This window comes from Solea senegalensis, linkage group LG12, assembly GCF_019176455.1.
Source record: "Solea senegalensis isolate Sse05_10M linkage group LG12, IFAPA_SoseM_1, whole genome shotgun sequence".
NCBI classification, from domain to species: Eukaryota; Metazoa; Chordata; class Actinopteri; order Pleuronectiformes; family Soleidae; genus Solea; species Solea senegalensis.
In genome coordinates, this window is record NC_058032.1 from 5,319,685 (window position 1) to 5,337,237 (window position 17,553).

At 40.9% G+C, this 17,553-nt stretch overlaps 1 pseudogene; it reads right to left on the bottom strand.

The window, feature by feature from the left end:
• Positions 1 to 570: 570 nt before the first annotated feature.
• On the bottom strand, positions 571 to 2,254 carry LOC122778225 (annotated as a pseudogene).
• Between the last annotated feature and the right edge of the window lie 15,299 nt (positions 2,255 to 17,553).

Sequence of the window (17,553 nt, forward strand, 5' to 3'; positions counted from 1 at the left end):
TTGGGAATGTAATCTGAAATCTGAATCAGTAAATGGAAATAGACCCCCACATGGAAACTCCACAAAACATTCTATCAGTCGAGATGAGGACTATTAAACTCAATACAGTAAAAAGTCCTTTCCTACTTAAATTCAATGCAATGTACAGCATTTCTTACAATCATATGGTCAAAGCTTGTCTTTTCAGGCGTATTTGACTGGCGCAATAATCAAAGGGGTGGAGTTTTTGCATGTGTCAGAGCACAGGCTAAAGAACGGAGAGAGCTTCTCCGCGAAGTAATATCCAGTGAAAGTGAAGATTTTTACCCTGGCATCCACGTCATAGAAAGAAACTTGACCCGCCTCGCAGTCAACAAAGATGCCGACCTTTTGAAGCGTCTCCCTCTTGTGGAGGTCAACCCAAGGGTCTTCAGTGGCTATAAATTGACCTTCCCCCTTCAGCCAAATCATCCAATAACCAGTCTGGGGAACAAGTCGTTTTTCCCCCTTTCTATTGACGGACTGTTTTACAACTCCTAACTTCCACTGTGTTCTATCTTTAACTTGGACCTCATAGTAAAATTTCCCAGAGGAGAATCCTTCCTTTGCCAGGACATTGGGGGCACCCCAAGCAAACCTCTGTGGGATGTTCGGGAGATTTGTCATCCTGCCTCCTCCTGCGACTTGTTTCCCATCTGCAGAAACAGTGAGATGCACATTTGCCGTGTCAGGATCCAGAGTTACCTCTACAGCCTGTTGCTGCTTTTCTTTCAAGTCAAGATCACATAGCATACTCACTTCTCTCTTGACGGTGGTCTCCAGCTTGGTCATGGCTCCCTGCAGTGAAAAATGGTCACTTCTTAGATTCACGCCGGACCAATCTTTCACCTGGGACTCAGTGATGTGGAGAGAACGGAACCTTTCATGGAGTGTAAACGGGTTGCTGTCATTTAGGACCTGATCAAGCTGCGAGTTGGTCTGCTTTACTTGCAGAATTTCGACCTCCAGATCTTGAATGAATCTGTGTGCATCATTTTCGAAAAATGCTTTGTCTCAATGACCTCGTTCAGCTGAGCTTGGCACCTCTTTATGTATTCGACTACTGCACTCATGACATGCATGTTGCGTGACAGCGCCATCCCTGCGTCAGTTCTGCTCGCCTCCACAGAGTTTTGAATCTCTTGAATTTTCTGCTGACGTGTCTGGATCATCCCATCTGCGACTGTCTTTTTTTTCCCCAGCTGGGTTTTTATCATTTCAGCCATCTCCTCTACAGTCACTATCCTGTGTTTTTTATGCTGGTGATGTTTACGGGAGTCACACACAAACATCTGATCTGCAATGCAGAACAGCCCCAAAGGCTCGTCATGCTTCTGACATATCCTGCTCTCCAGGTTCTCAACCGGGTTGATCAGCTTGTGCTTCTTCAAGACCGAAATTCTCTGATGAGGCTCCAGATGTGTTCTGCAGTACGACATGAAACACACCAAGCAGGACTTCAGGGCACGTCTCGCCTGTACAGACATCACAGAGCACCTTTCCTGCATGTTCTAGGATAGCAGAGGATTTCCTTTTTTGAAAATGTGCCGTCAACTCAGCGATGAAAGTGTTAACCCGAAGATGTGAAAACTGTGGACACGGGAACACGGCGGTCATCCTGTCCCAGTAGTCCGCGATACAGTCAAGACAGAAGTTTGGTGAAAACTGTGTGGCAGATGCAACAAAGGAAAGTATCCCAAGCACTTCTGGCAGAAGCCGTCGCTAAAAAAATAACACACATGAGAAATAATAACAAGCAACAAGTTAGACCAACATTCAGCGGTTTGAAATGAACTAAAAAAGATTAGTTTACTTCCAAATGAAACGTTACCTGTGCGGAGTACGGAGACTCTCTTTCAGCTGTGACACGAGAGTGCTCTCCCTTTTCTTTTCCTTGTTGCATGGAGTTAATATTTGATTCACATAAAAGGAACATTATATCAATACACTGTATATTGTATGTTGATACTGCTGATCCAGCGTCCCTGCTTCCTTGTTATGTGCACATAGAGTAGGCGGCGATGACAATTCCGATTCAGTACTTTGCTGCTTATGATTATTACACAGAGAGAAGGGTTTGCGTGTAGATCTCTGTGTGTATGTTCCACCTGTAGCCACCATTTTCTGTCCCGATCATCCCAAGACCAGCATGGAGTTTAAGGCTAGAGACGGCGCTGCTGCTCTTCCATCTTTTGCAACCACTCTTTGAGCTTTGGATTATTTTGGTTGTCAGTTTGGTCATTCTTTATTCCTTTATTGCTTAATTGCACCAATAGGGAAGCGCGTGAAGCGGTGGCCGGTGAATAAATGAACGTTCCAACTTCTGCAGACGGCTTGTAAGTAATCAACAAAAGTTTTCAGTGACCTAAATACTGTATCTTTTTACCGAGCTTATCTCTATCCGATTAAAGGTTATTCACTGGATGTAAACAGCTGTGTGAGCAAAGGGTCAGGACAGTTGATAAATCATATGAGTCATACAGTTAACAAGCACCACTGCAGCTTAAAACACTGGTGAGTGTTGTATGTAATGTTGTGTTATGTTATGTTACGTATGTATGGATGTGTTATACCACAGTAATTCAGTGTTCTATTATGGTTAAATGTGATAGCCATTTTTTTATAGATGTAATGTTAGATATTATATGTTAAGAGTATTTTGAACGTTGTATACTGTACATTGTAGGTTCAGGGGATTAAAGCTCGACAATAATGTACATATAAAAAACGACAAGCCCCCTCTGATCAGAGCTCTCCTGAGCCATGTCTTCTTGGCCTTAGCGTCACTGAATCATAAAACATTCAAATGACATTTGGATCAGGTGAGAATTCCCTTTGATCCTGGTCAGCGTGAAGCACCGGGATCGGAGCCTTTCTTCACTTCTGTAGGAGACACTGATGGGTTCATCGTGAGATGAGAGGGACTCCGAGATTTTCTCCCTATTTTCTCGACTCACCCTCTCCTTCCGTCTCTTAACCACCAGTCCTCTCTTTTCCCCTTTCACCCCCGTTCTTGGACCCACCAGGCGCTGACTCGTAGCTGCTCCTTTCTTCCCTCACCTTCAGTGCATGAATAAGAGATTACAGGAGCTCAACGTGCTGGAGGACACAGACCTCCTTCCACTGGAATTGAATTCCTCCTGGTCAGGTCTGCTCAGTTTTAAATTGAGTGCAAGTCTACAGAAGAGCCTGGATGTTGCAGCGCTTTCTGTAGTCCAAGAAATAAACTCTACTATACTGAACTGTAACAGGACGCTTAACAGTAATAAGATCAATAAGATAAAAACATATTTTGAGATGCATGAGATATCCACTGAGACATACACAAACCCTTTTGGAGGTGTGTGTGTGTGTATTTAGCCCCAAATATGAATTCACGTTATCATTAAATGTTGCTTTTAGGGCAGCAAAACATTATTGTTTTCATGATTAATGAATGTATTGATGACAAAATTATGACATTTTCAAATGTGTTTTATTCACAACTCAAAGATTTACACCAACCTCCTTTAAACACCATAACCAAAGATATGATTACTTTACTATTTTGTCACTCTATTCATCATTTATTGTTCTGGCCTTAATTAATGTATTAAGCACATTTTATGAAAATGATCTTCACATAACTTTGCTAACTTAAGTTTGGATGAAAATGCATTTTGCTGTTATTTTTTAAGCTTGTAAACCATTTTCTTTTTTCAGTTATTTCTGACAAATGTTGATTTTTATTAGGTGTGCCTAAAAATATGGCTCCATGATGCACAGGAGCCATTGCTACCATAAATCCCGTTTGCCCCCACTGCACCTGCTGCTGCAAGTGTGACTTACCTCCATGTAAAAACTCACAGAAAAAGTTCTAAAGCGTTATTTAAAATTCCTACCGATGAGGAAATGATGTTGAGAAGAAGAACAGAAAGACCGGGCAGAGCTTAAAGCAGAGCTTTTACGTTAATATTCTGTCAAACCCTTTCTCCGTCAGTGCCCAGGGGCTTACTGACTCATAATCTGTCCCAGGGTAGACCAGAATACGCCCCCATCATCTCAGAGCGCGGAATTAAATGATTTAATACCTAATTTTTAAACACTTAGCAACTGTATTAATCACTTAAATCTGGTAAGGTGGTTTACTAACACATTTTCTTGTGAGGGTGACACAGTCCCGCTGGATATTTTCATCTCTTTACAGGGAAGTTATTTTAGAAAGTAGATGTACAACCTGTCAGAGTTTGTCTGTAGGCTGTGTGTGCTCTACTTGGGGGAGAAACGGGAAGCTTGGTCACCTCCATCACTCTAGTTTGTTCACTGCTTGTTTGGAGATGTTATTTCCAAGTGCAGACACAACGGTTCTGGAGGGAGGATAAATAATTAGTCATGAGATGAGTTTCTGCCTTCATCCATCAGCCTGGGGAGCATGGCTGCCATATACAGCAGAGCCGGTGCCAAATGAGCGCCCTTTCTCTCCCAGTGTTTCTGTTTCCCATGACACTCAGATTTAGATTCCCGTCCTTGATAGAGTGACATAAAAAGCTTCAAAAGCTTGCCAGGACATCTTAATCAGGCTGTTCACAGATGAAAGGCAGTTTCGTTTTTTTTTGCTCGTCTTGTTAAAAGCATCTTTTAAAAGAAAACAGAGTGGATTTGCTTCTTTACTTTTTCATCAAAATTGTGTGGAAATGTGAAAAACACTGTCTGTGGTTTCAAGTTAATTCAGAGTAGATCAAATGTTTTAGGCTTTGTTTAATCATATGACAAGTTATAGATCTATATGTGTGACTAGCAGTTGATAAGTTATTTATATAATATATATAAGTATATAAGTAAGACACATTGAAACCTAATTATAAAGGGAATACTTTTTTCAGGGCTGTGTGTGTTTTTAATGTTACTCTTCTTCAAAATTAAACTTCTCTTGAGCCCCGGGCGAAAGCCTGCAGACTTGAAGGACAAGGAACCTCGTTTCCAAACAAGACGCGTTTTTATTTCACCTTAACTTTGTTTCATTGTTGGATTTACACTTATATCCGAAATGGCCTCCACACAACAGAAGAGTAAGTGCCTCTGATATGCTTCAACCACTGAATTATTCATTTCCGCTACCACAGTTGGTGTTCTTGACTGAGAAGTCGCCGAGGACTGACTGACTGGAAACCCAATGAGGTAATGAGATAAAACTTTTGAGACAAAAATATTGACATTACAGAGGACAAAAACTCCTGACGGTCTGCTGTTCGTGAAGTCTGACAATGACGGGAAATGTGTTTGTTTGTTTCCGTCAATTAAGTTTACTCCGAGGACACGAGGTCATCTCTGCATGACAATTTGAAATGACGGTAGCAGGGGAAACTATGACGATAGTAGTTTCAAATATGAATTTGACAGGAAATGAAATCTGCGGTTTATCGGCGTGAGCTCGCTAGCTCACCGGCTGGCCGAAATCTGCGGCTAACAGCTGGTGCCGCTAAAAACAACTAGCGTCAACAAACGGGCACCAACTCAACTTTTATTTTGTAGTAACGAGTAACAAAGACGGTTACGGGAAATGTATGAGTAAAAGTACACATTTTATTTAGGAAATGTCTTGGAGTAAAAGTAAAGGTTGTCAGAAATGTAAATAACAAAGTAAAGTACAGATAAGTGGAAATTCTATTCAAGTGTCAGTATGTCGTTGCTGGATTCACCAGCACTTTAACCCTTCAGTGTTACCGTGAACTGAAAACCCCCTTCTACCGTTATCGCTGCGTTACAGTAAAGGTAAATTGCAGTTTTTGCAGATGTAATTGACCAGGAAAAAGAGCTACTGTAAGCTCAGTTAAAACATGTTGATACGATCAATAAGTAATCAAAATGCTAAGAAAACAAACCCCTGAATAAATGTAATCAAGCTGTAGTTTTCTTCAATCCTTTATTCAATTAGCATTTTAAAACATTTCTCTTATTTTAAGGAAGCCGTGACGGCCAGTGCTAAAAGAAAAATAAATTGCTGAAACTTCACAGGCAGTTTGTGTTTATTCCTCTGTGTCACTGTCATTGCTTCTATGCTGCTTTTTTCCAAAATGAGTAATCTGAGCAAGCAATACTTGATCTTTTATTTCAAACCAGCACTCTTCTCCTCATTTTGCAGCATCCATCTCTGAAAGCCAGTGTTTCTGTGTGTGTGTGTGTGTGTGTGTGTTTTGCCCAAACACTGCCCCCAGCTTCAGCCACATTTAATGACTTGGAGCTGCAGTCTTTCCTTGGCTGTCACACAGGAGCTTTTAACAAGCCGCTGCACTTCTTTCACTCTTTCCTTCTAATTTTACTTTGCCGCCTTCACGTTCTCCTCTGAACCTTTGCAATTTAGTAACTTTTTCTCTGATGCTAAAGTGTGCAGGCACCTGTCGAAAAGGAAAAGGAGAGAGAGAAGAGCTGTGTTAGGCCTCAGTTCACTAAAGACAGACCTGCAAGAACTGGCTCGATGCAAGGTCGTGTACTGAGCGAGTCGTTCATTTGTTGCTTGACAAAAAATGTGGAGACTAGTTCATTTTCTGCTATAATATTATTGAATGTTGTGGTTTTCTGATTGAGACTCAAACAGAGCGTCTGTCTGTCTGTCATCATACAACCCAGACCAGTAACTGAGCGGCTCAGCTACGATTCCGCTGCCTGGACAGGTGTTTTGCAAACAGAATCTGAAAACACATTGTGTTCTGACTTCTGCTTACATTAAAATCGGAATTATTATCCACATTTACCCCACCTATAACAATCTCTTTGGATTTTAGACTGTCGGTGTGACACAGCAAGAAAAACTACAATGGACAACTTGTTTTCCGTGACGTTGTCGTTGTTGTGATTAATCGAGTTGATTGGCCACATGGTGGAGAAGTGGCTAGCACAGCAAAAAGACCCAGGTTTGCTACCTGGTCCGACAAAGACCTTTCTGTTTGGAGTTTGCGTGTTCTCCCCACGGGTTTTCTCTGGGTTTGTCGGTTTCTTCCCATGCAGGGGTTAATTGGACACCATAGAGACTAAAGCTGTAGACAATTAAGTAATTAATTACTGAGTTAATTATACATGATGCATGTGATCTGAAACTGTCTCAGGTATTGATCGTGTGCATGTGTTTCTGTGCGAGCATGGCAATCTGATGACCTTGAGCTCATATTTGTATTCATAACAAACAAGGGAATGAAATCACCTGCATTTCAATTATAGACAGTATAAAAGTGTTATTGATCCAAAGCAAAGGCGACATGCAGAGAGATTTTTAAACACATCAGTCGCCATAATGTTTTGTTCATTTGTTTTTTAATTGATTTTTACTTAGGAAGGAAAATGCAGTGAGCTACGGCGGAGGAGAGGAAAGAGTTGAAAGTGATGGTGTGCGAAACTGGAGGCAAACTACATTCTCTTGTGCATCTGTCCATACTGTGTCGCTGTTAAATGGAATCTTCCTCCAGTGTTCTCGTAGAAAAGCCCCCCTACGGTTTCTGGTGTTCCATCATCTTTAAGCTGCAGTGAAGAGCAGATTGGTTGCCTGCTTATGTTCATTCACCGTTCCAACTGACCAAGATAAATGTGTGAAGGGCTCAGTTCCGCAGAGCCTGTGCACCTCACCTCGCCGTGACCCACCTCACCCGCTCTCCTCCGACTCTTTCTCTGAATTGGATGAGTGCTGGGATCCAGTGTGGTCAGCCAGCCATGCAGTAAAAGGAGCTCAGGAGATCAAGCAGCCATCTCCATGATGTCAAGTAAAGCATAGTTCCATGTATAGAAAACTGAAGGGGGGGGGCCTATAAGGCACAGATCCAGGGGCCCAGGGGGCCAGTGACAATAGGGAAGCTTCATTTTGAAGCTATATGTTTCTGCTTGAAAATATTACAGAGACACAAAAGCATACAGTGACATGCAGACATAACTTGACACCAAAGAGACAAAAAAATAAAAAATACAGAGAAATGGAAACAACAAATGAACATCTACACAGAGATGGAAAATGACAAGAGAGAGAGGAACACAATGGCCACAGACACAGAAAAGATGCAAACCCATGCAACACAATGAATACAAAGAAAAGTAACTACAAACAGACAAAGTCATACCAGGAGGACCAAAACAAAATGATGTCAGAGACACAAAGCCGTCCAAATCAAGACAATTTGCTTCTTAGGAGAGACCCAAAAAGTCAATTCTGTTAAGTTTAGAAACTGAAACAAAACGAGTAAACACAGCCACACTTCTCATCATCATTCTGTGTCTGTCTCAGTCTGGGGACTTTGCTCTAGTCAATAATGGTATGGGACTGTCTGTGTCCAGGGGCTTACGCTCTCATTATCCATCCACGTCTAGTTCCTTACCTCATTGTTTCTTACTTTCTTTCTTTTCTCTGTATACAGTACCTCCCCCTCTGCACCATCTGTCTACCCTTATTGTCTCCTGTAAGACCACAGACACTCTTTTGTGGAAGATGGGAAAGATCACAGAGGACTTCTATCTATCTGACCCTGCCATGCCCTTCATCTTCCACTCACAGCTTGCTCTATCATATACACAAGTGCTTTTTATTGTGGTCTGGCAGTCGGGCTCTTGGCCCATGGCTCTATTTGTCTCTCTCAGCCTCTCTCATTATTACTGCTTGCCTTCCTCTTTTGGGAATAAGCCATCCTATTTGCATTCCCCCTGCATCAACTATGTCATCTTTAAAACAGCTCTCAACCTCAAAGCCTGTATGATATTGTGATCCAGGAGCTCTGTGATAAAGGATCCTTTGGTACTTTGTTCCTAAATGACTTCCACCAAACAAAATACAAAAACGATAGCCCCTTAGAAAGGCAGTAAAAAACTGTATAAAAGTAATGATAAAGACGGGTCTACAGATATCCACTGTGCTGAGAGAAAGTCATCTGTTTGATGAACATCTCGAGGTAGAGAGATGTTATTCCTCTGTCTTCACCCTGCCGTGTTCTTATCATATTCCCATATAACTTTATATCTTTTTTGACTGGCACATAGAACACAATGTATACAGGCATTTTCTTGTTTGTTTATGTTTTTTGCACCGACATTATTTCTAATAAATTTGACTTATCTACAAAATGTGAGCCTGGTATTGAAAGGCAACTGTCCTCAAATGAAAGCAGTGAGACGATTTAATGTTTGACCTTGTTCCAACAAGATTTCCTTAAACAGAATCTCTATAACAAATGTCCTAATCATAAGCAGCTGATGTGCACTGTCTTGCATAGAAGTCAATCTCCCCACTTTGTCACCAGACTGGAAACTGGAGTACAAAAACCCATGCACATGGGGAGAACATGCAAACTGGGATTCAAACCCCTGATCTTTTTGCTGTCAGGCAACAGTGCTATCCACTAATATTATGCCGACCACAGGGTATTGTAGTGTTGTTTATGTCAACACAGCAGACACTTTGCTCTCAGCCTCTTAACTTTCCCTGCTACAGCTCATGGGTTTCCTTTTATAATAAGGACAGGTTGTTCATTTAATCTGAAGTCTCTACCGCAAATGATTAGACAGTTAACTTTTAATGGTTGAGGTGTGTGTTCATACAGTTTCGAGTGGGCTTTAGCAAGTTATTCTCAATAGACATGTGCCATGCCTGTGTCGCGATGGTTTTCTTTACCGAGCTTGCCACAAATCATGATCGAGGGGGTGCAACGTTTCAATTAATTGGGGGTGATTATGAAGAATAATGATGGTGGACGTCCTGCAGAAGTGGCTATATTTCAACAACCTAACGCGGTGGCTGTGCACACAGTGTTTTATTCCCAACTAGATGACAACACTTAAAAAAAAAAAATGCCACTAAATTTCCTCCATACTAAGCTGCTGTTAACGTGAGCAAGTAAGAACAAATGTCGTGTCTTTTAATGAACAATTCCAGCAGTAGAAGAATGGTCAACCATATAAAAAAAAATAATAATAACAGTGACCTTGAGCTCGATAGCTTGCACAGATAAAACAGCTGCACCTCAGATGATGATGGATTGCTGGGATGACTGGATTGATACAGTTTGATGGAAAACCTGAAGTTGTATGTCATGTGGTACAACATTGTGTAGAAGGTTCATTGTGGAGCATCAGTTCAGGCTGTTGAGTTTCTCCATCAAGTGTGATGACACATGACAGTAGGTGACACGCCTGTGACATGCCTGTCTCTGCTGATGAGTGCTTGTGTGTGACCGTGTGTCCCACTGTTGCCTTCAGGGACCATAAGTGCCACTCACTTTTTTTTTTTTCCGTCCAACCTTGGTTTATCCGTGTACCATGCAAGAGTGATAGACGCACTATAATGCTATGTGCGATTTTGAAAAATGAACACTTATGAGCCTTGAAGGTCAATGGTATGTGTTTATATAGCATTTTTATAGCCTTGATGACTCAAAGTGCTTTACTATTGACTATATGCGCAGTCTCCTTGTGGTTTTCAATAAGCCAGCCGTTCTATTTCAGGTAAGCTTTCAGCAAACAGCAGAGATGTTCTGCAGTCGGTGTTTGCCTTTTACTGATGTTACCATAAAAAAGTTTCTCCCAAATGACCTGGCTTATGTTTTTAGTGGAAGTTGTAAGTGATGCTCAATCCATTCACACATAACACATTCAAACACTCACTCTACCACAGATCCACATCTACTGTACAATCCCCAGCAGCAGAAGAAGAAGATATGTTCAATGTCAATGTATGGACATTGCATTGATGTGTTGATTTATTCATTCATCCAAATTTCATTTCTTTGGGGAGATAGCAGAAATTCACCCTTTCCTCTCATCTTACTGGAGAACGTTAGTGAAAAAACATGAGAAAAACATGCAAGAAATCATACATGCTTTGTTGCATGTTTAATGTGCTGACGCTGCATATTTAATTAGCTAAGTAGATTTTTAGAAGCACTGTTTTCTGCTGCAAGTGTTTGGTGTGTTTCTAATTCTACAATCGTCCGATTCATACATACAAATTATGTCTTAATCTGGTTCAAGTGTCGTGACAAAGGCTGCCACACATTTTTCTCACCAATCTCAAGGATAAATCAATTCTCTTTCCCTTTTACACTTACAAATACACAGAGCTGTTTCCTATTAGATAAAGGTGAGTGTGCTCAGGTTCTACCTCTTAAACGTTCCTTACGCTGCTCAGAAAAAGGGAAGAAACCGATAACACAGGAGAACAGAAACGTATTCACAAGAGTAGGACGGATAGACACTCAAACACAATGCTTTCAGCTCTAACTATTACTGGCACAGACGCTTACAAGGCAGCAGAGACAGACAGAACACTTCTCATTTTCTGTTTTTAGCCTAATTCAATTTCCCACCCATTGTAGCAATCCCCAGACAAGGAGAGCAACAACAGGGAAGAGAAGGAACGGTCAATGAGGGAGTGAAGAGATAGCTGGAATAGGAACAGGAACCATCTTGAACAGGTGGGAACTTAATGATACACAATTGCCAGAGTGACCGTCAGTTTAAAAATTGTTACCGACTGCTGCTAAGCTGCTTTTTTTTAATCATTCCTGCTGACGACTAGACAGAAACACTGTTGTTTGTATGAAAGATTATAGACCTTGAAGACCAGAGTATGTGGGTGATTTAGAAATGTGTAGATGTGAGAGGCGTGGCGGGGGGACATTTGTTCACTCGGCATCCTCCATCATTTCCTCTAATTGTTTTATTTCTGTCCCTGTAATCACATGACAGATATAAACACAGCTAACCTGAAAATGCTTCTTTTTTTTTTTTCCTGTAAAATAATTTGACTTCAAGCTGTGTAAATCTCTCATAATGGCAGAGACTTGCTGCAATGCACATTTACCTTTCCCCACATGTGAATTTAAACTGGGCTATTTCCCAGGCATTCATTCCTCAAACATGACCCTTATGCACTTTCTCCATTTGGCTGCCTTTCCCTTGAAGATGCCAGAGAGCGTATTGTACGTTTTCACTTTTGACAAAAAAGCTCCTTTTGTGTTTCGCATTAAAATGAACTTGAAAATGTCACTGTTATCAGTGATTATCTGTGCAGTTCGAATCTCTCTTGATTTAACAAAGAAACTATAAGACTGACTCTGTGAGGTCTAATTTGTTGCATGAGATGACCGGATAATGACTTAATTGGTCTCGTGAAAGAGCTGCAATTTCTTTTATTGGTAAATGGATTGCAAGGGATGGAAGACAGATCCATTACATTGCTGCACCCTCTGCTGTCCACGGTGTCTAAGCGATAGAGACGTGTGTGCAAAAATGTACGGTTATATCTTTCACACGCTCGATGTGAGCGAGCAAAGATGCAGTTCTGAGATTATTCACAGAGGCACCCCCGCCTCTTGTGCATTACCCCATGTGTAGCAGCTCCTGTCATGCCACCTCGTCTATGGGGCTCCTGTGGGCTCATGTTGTAGGGAATCGATATCTGAGGAAGTATCTCATTTCTCTTGTCTGTTTTTGTCTTTCCTTGCAAACTCCTGGGAACGAGAAAACCCCGAGAAAGACACTCCATCTGTGGTAAATGGATCAAACAGACACTCAGTCTGCGGTGTTGTCCTGCTCCCTCGTAAAGTTGCACAATGGGACGCGATGAACATCAGAGTTGCAGTAACTTTTCCCAAGGACATGCAAATCCTTTTCTACATCAATCAGCGCTGCCGCCGTCGAATGTGACGCTAAAAGACGGGGGAATACTCGAGATGACTTCACTTCTTTAAGGTGTCGTACCTTATCCGCCGATAACTGATAAAAGATGATTTATAACGCTGTCACACCAAACTGATGGAAGGGAGGTTTTTTTTTTCCTACAAATTCTCAGGCAGAGTCGTTTAAGATGCGATGCAAAATTGACTCTTGAAAGTGAAATTGTGAGGCGTTAAACTGTATTTTCCAGCTGAAATCCTCCTAGAATGTTTTGGTATTTAAGGAACCTTCAGTCACCGGCAACTTTAAACCCATCTGAGTCAAGGTTTGATGTGTTGGGCAATCAGTCTTCTGCACACCTCGGTTGTAATGAGTGGTTATTACTTCGAGTGAACTATCTCTGTCTGTCTGGCTGCCTGTCTGTCTGTGCTTCCGCACTTGCACTTGCCAATATGACCAACAGAGGCCGCCAGAGGCGTGAATGGGGAAAGGTCTGCCTGGTTTTAGTTACTGTTTCTGAGTTGCTGTTGCCTCGCTGTTATTTCTAACCAGTCTGGCCAATATCCTCTGACCTCTGGCATCAACTAGACATTTTGGCTGTTGTTCACTGCGTATTTTGTGGACGGTGGAACGTCTATCTTTCGTGCGAGCGGTCACAGAACTAGATGCCTCTTGATGCAACTGCAAAGACCTACAACCAGCGCAAGAGACAACTGTCTGGAGGTAAGGGAGTTATTTGCTTTGAGAATATACCGTCCAGTATAGTGGATTCACTAGACCCTTTCAAGCCATTTCTGTTTCTGGACGGATGAAAATTCAAGGGAGTCAGACTCATCTCTAAGCGCAAACAAACAATTAAGAGCTTATTTGTTGGTCATTGTTCCCCCACGTGCTTGGTGACATTATGCTTTGAACCTTGTTCTCCTCTGGTGGAGCAGTTTCTCCACACCAGGTTTCCCCGCTGACAAAGGGCCAGGGTTACAAGGAACACGAACATAAATCAGTGCACAGAAGCAACTCTACAACAGTTGGCGGCTTTACAACAGTTTAATTGAACTCGTGTGACCTTTGTGTTCTCTGTTTGGTAAATTGTCAGCATCTGAGGACAAGGAAACAGAAGGCTTTGCAAGACAATGCCAACATCTACTGAAACACACACATGTGCATATGAATCCGCCGCAGGATTCATGCTGTTCTGTGATATTATAGCATTTCTGTGGCCTGTTTGTTTGTTGGTGTACATGTCATTTGTGTTCACTCTAATTTTTATGCCGCTGCGCTTTTATTGCCGTGCATCGCTCGTGAATTGTTGCAGGGCAAGCTGCCCTAATGCCAAGCATATGTGCGAGGAAACAACCGATGAGTAAGTTCTTGAAATTCAGACAATTAGTGCTCGACGGTCGCTCATAAAAAGAGCATTTTATGGCTGTGTGCTGGAGTAGCAAGGATTTAGGGGAAAGGATTAAAGGATTTAATATTTGGATATGAAATGAAAACCATATGGACGGAAATATAAACTCTCAGCTTTAATGTAAAGTAGTTTACATTCATGTCCACTCTGATTGTGATAATTGTGAATGAATGGCACCTTAAATACTTCACATGAATTCTATGCATTATTGTTTGTTTTTTTAATGCGGGCATGTGGGGATGTCGTGGTGAGTATAAGCCTGACCCATTTACTTTATATGCAAATGTTTTGTAAATTGTAATAATCCTAAATCCGTCACACGTTACCTGAGCAAATCACGACACTTTCAGGATTTCTAATTCCATATCTGGTGATACACCAGTGTAATATGCATGGTTCCATGGTCACGCAGCTGGAAACTGGAAAAAGAAAGTGAAGTGTCAGAGAATCATCAATATCACACTAGGCTGTTTGTTTATGTTAATGTTGCAGCTGTAGCTGGGACAGGGGACCAGAAGAGATCAATACACAGTATAATTTATAAATGTTACATTACAGCAGGGAGGAGGGCATTACCTTGGTATTTTACTTCCCCTGATGGGGCCATTACTATCTGGTGTCCATCAGAAATGATCTTATATCCCCTGTGGTGGTTATGGTTTCAAGGGTTCAACTGTTACAACATGAGGCCGTCATGTAAGTTCAGTCAGACAGAATACTAAGATTATAATCTCCTTCTCATGAATCATTTGTCTCTCCTGATTAAAATAGTGCATCATCATCATCATCATCATCTTCTTCTTCTTCTTTTGGCTCCTCCCTCTAAGGGTCGCCACATCAGATCATCTGCTGCCTCTCTTACACATTATTAATGGAAATATTGTATTGAGAGACAATAGTGTGTCAAGATTATGCATTGATATGTCATAATCAATGCCTTAACGATCAAGTGATGGTGGTAAACAGTTATATAAGCTGGTCATTTTGATCTTAAAACCTGAATCCAGAGCTAATCCAAAACGTGTACAATGTACTGTATGTTTTTATTGTATATGTATACATTTATACTGTAAATATCAAGCCCCAAAATCTACAATGTACATTCTATATTAGCTTTCTTTTTATTTTATTTTAATTGAACCTTTATTTAACCAGATAAAAAAGACCCCAGGAGAAGACCTCTTTCACAAGGGTGACCTGGCACACGTCATAGTTAATAAAAACAGAGTTGCAAAACAAACGTTGAAATATAAAAGTGCAAGTAAATAGACAAATATGGTTGCAGTAGCAATGGATTCCCATTTCTATATTCTCTTATTACTAATATTTTCTATATTGTACTTTCACATATGTGGACATGAATGTTTCTTATTTATCACCTTTATCTTTACTGTTGTGACAATGTAAATTTCCCCCACTGCGGGACCAATAAAGGACTTATCTTATCTTAAAAGCACTAAAACTTCATACTAACGGGGACTACTTTCTAACTATCTATGGATGAACTTCATTATCACTTCCATACACTGTCCGTTTACAGTAAAACTGCAAGGAACTCATCGCACTTGCTGGTGGGTGGAGGGTGTTAATGCATTTCAAAACGTTTATAGTTCAGCCGTAGTTGACGCGTAGGAAGGTCAAACATCCATGATATCAGTCGACTGTCAGAGTAATGCACAGATGACGAGGAGAAGAAACCTCCTGAAAAATAAAAGTAACCATGTGAGAATATCGTTGCATATATTGTTTTGCATCTCACGCTCACGTCTTGAATGTCAGAGCTTCTCGGCTGCACTTGAACTCACCGCGCGCACAAACACACACACACACACACCGACTCCTATTTAACAGCAAAGAGTCAAAGATAGAACTCACTGTCGTCTCCCACGTTTTTCATTTATATCATTTTACTTTGCAGTGGCAACGACTATATCACAGAAATTGAAATGGGATTCTTCTTACAGAGAAAAATCCTGTTTCTCTTTTAATGCTAGAAAAAGGCCACCTTCTTACCCATTCTTGATGAGCAGCTCGTTTTACATTTACATTAATACGTGATTCACTGTAAATAAAGCTTTTATATATGGTTACGTTCTGTTTGTATCAACCTTTCTTCTATTAAAATATGTTTTTACCTTGTTACTCCCCGCATGCCCTGGGACGTAACTGCGGTCACTCATATCTTACGTTCCCAGGACTTCATCACTTCTACTGTTTTCCCCTCTGTCCACACAGAGCTTGGCAAAAAAGGCATTTTCCCTTCTTTTCCCCCTCAACCTGGAACAAGCTTCAGCAGAGTCTCAAGCTTGATTCCCTTAGCAGATTTAAAAATTCTTTTAGCATCAGTGGAGAGGACATCTTTGAGAACTCGCTCCCGCTCCTTGTATTTGAATCTGTTCACTTGACATTTTTGCACATTTCATTTATTGTTACGTCTATGTTACGACAGGTCTCTCTTGAAAATGAGGACAACCTGTATAAATAAAGGTTAAAAAAGAAGATTTTGATTGATTTTGCATTTGTATTTATTTATTTATTTTTTATATTCACTTACTTATTCTGTATTTTGCAGTCCTATCACTGCTTCTTCCTGGGCCTGTAATTAGGTCCTGTACCAGAGCAGATTTCTTGGTCACTTAAAATGAGGAAATAATCAGACTCTGCACTCAGACATTTGTTCATCTTTAGGCACATTTTCAAAAATCCCCCTTTTTTTTGTTTGCTCTGCTGTGAACCTCTTGTTTGATGAAACCGTTGAGTGGTTCTGATTGAACACGACCTCCCAGTCTTTGAATGGCAAATCATTCTGAAAGTCATTCAACATGGAAATAATTCAAAACCTGAATGATGGAGAAACAAACATGAATTTAGATTTCCTCTAAAGTTTGCCCCTAATTTGTGAAATCAAACCAGCCTGCCGACATGTTCATGCATCTGATCTGTGGCAAGTTAACGGACGAGCATGAACTGCATTTCCCCACGGGATACACTTGAAATATCATTATAAGGAGATGTATCTGTAATGGGCTGTCTGCAGTTCTCAACACACAGTGGTCACAAGTGTCTGAAGTTTGTGTTTGGAATGTTATATCCTCATATTTTTAAAGAGGAAGAAAAATAGAAAAACAAACTTCTGCGGTAAGGGTAGAGGAAGTGGAAAGGCATTTTCCTGTGGGGTGACAAAGTAAGAAGAGACCACACATTGCACATTGGCATTTTAACAACTTGTGATGTCTGGCAAACAGGTGGCAACTTAAAAGACACTGAAATAAATACGGGACGTAAAAACAGAACTGTTTCTCTTTTGTTTTCATGTAATCTCACTGATGTTACAAAGCCTTGCTGCTTCATCTGAACTTTTCTGCTCATTGCAAGACTGACCATGAACTAATGTGTGTTTTAATTCAGCAATGCTTCAGATAAGAGAAGCAAATGTCACTGCCACTGCTGCGTCACTCAGATCTCACGATCTCTATTCTTTTTCCTCACTTTGGGAAACA